General features: G+C 42.2%; 1 pseudogene; it reads right to left on the reverse strand.

Moving 5' to 3' along the window:
• Positions 1 to 486: 486 nt before the first annotated feature.
• Positions 487 to 1,039, reverse strand: LOC102254668 (annotated as a pseudogene).
• Between the last annotated feature and the right edge of the window lie 370 nt (positions 1,040 to 1,409).

Genomic DNA, 1,409 nt, shown 5'->3' on the forward strand with positions numbered 1-1,409 from the left:
TTTAAAAAGGGAAGTAAGTGTTGCCATTCTCTTCCTAAAATCATCTCATAACTTCTAATTAATGGATATTTAATGATAATTTTATCATTGGACTTACAGTTTTTCAAAATAGGACCCAACTTACTCCATCCTCAGTTTTATCCAATACTGTCTCTAACCTATGCTTCAGCAACTACTTTCCATTGCTACCAATAAGCTGGGTCTTTTCTAATACTGTTTCTGAGAATCTCTGTTCCCCTATCTTAATAAGAAAAAATATAAGCCAAGGACCTCAAGACCTAACTCAAAAGATAGCTCTTTAGTAAAGCCTTTCTTTTCCTTGTTTTTTTTTTTAGTGTAAAATTTTATTTCTGAAAAAAGTAAAGTTTAATTTAAAAAAATCATACACACAAAAACAACTTCTGGTTCATTTTAAACTCTCCTGCTGAGTCTTTCACAGCTTCTCATTGAGTCCAGACCAGGTAGAGAAGCATCCCAGTGGACAGAGAGCCAGCCCCTCCTGAATAGGACAACAGCAACTGCAACTCGGACTTGAACAAATGCCCATGACCTGAGTGACTAAGCAGCAAGGTTGGCTTCCCAGGTGGTTCAGAAGGTCAGTTTCTTCATCAGCAGATAAACTCTGGAATCCACTTCAAACCCATGCAGGTTGTTGGCATCACCCTGCAGCCTCATGAGCAGGGCCTCATAGGACACGTGGGCAGAGAGACGTGTTGCTGCTTCAGTAGAAGTCTCGCCTCCCTCAATCCTGTACACTTGTCCATACATTACATACTCAAATTGATCAACCTTGGAAGGTCTATCATCTGTGAGGTTATATTCACCATCATCCAAGGTACCATCTTCCTACAAACTGGCTACGACCAGCTGGAACTTGTCACCCAAATCTACAGGGTAAATCTGAATGTTTACATCAAAGATAAGGTCCATCTTGAAAGATTCACTCTCACAATGCAGTGGGGACACTCGGTCAAACTTCTTGCCCTCTGGGTCAATGTCTTTCACATCAAAAAATATCCTCAAACAGAATGCCGGCCATGCTAAAAGGGCAACGAGAGTAGCACAGGGGGACTGAGCGCACAACCACTACTAGGAGTATGCACACCACTTCGGGTGGAGAAAACGAGGGAGAGGGGGGAAAAGGTCATAAAATTTTATATTTAGAAATAGCCATCTGGCATCTGGACTCAGTTTAGAATGATCCCAATTCTGTTGATCATAGTCTGGAGCCAAACATATACCCTCTTCTCTCCATCAGGCCTAATTAGGGTGTTGACCTTGGTCACATAAACATCATAGAGCTTCTTCACAGTTGTTTTGATCTGGTGCTTGTTGGCCTTGGCACCCACAGTGAACACGTGTGTGCTGTTGTCTTCTGTCCTCTTCATGGCTGACTTGGCAGTCAGAGC

The sequence above is a fragment of the Myotis brandtii genome, unplaced genomic scaffold, assembly GCF_000412655.1.
Source record: "Myotis brandtii unplaced genomic scaffold, ASM41265v1 scaffold815, whole genome shotgun sequence".
Lineage (NCBI taxonomy): Eukaryota > Metazoa > Chordata > Mammalia > Chiroptera > Vespertilionidae > Myotis > Myotis brandtii.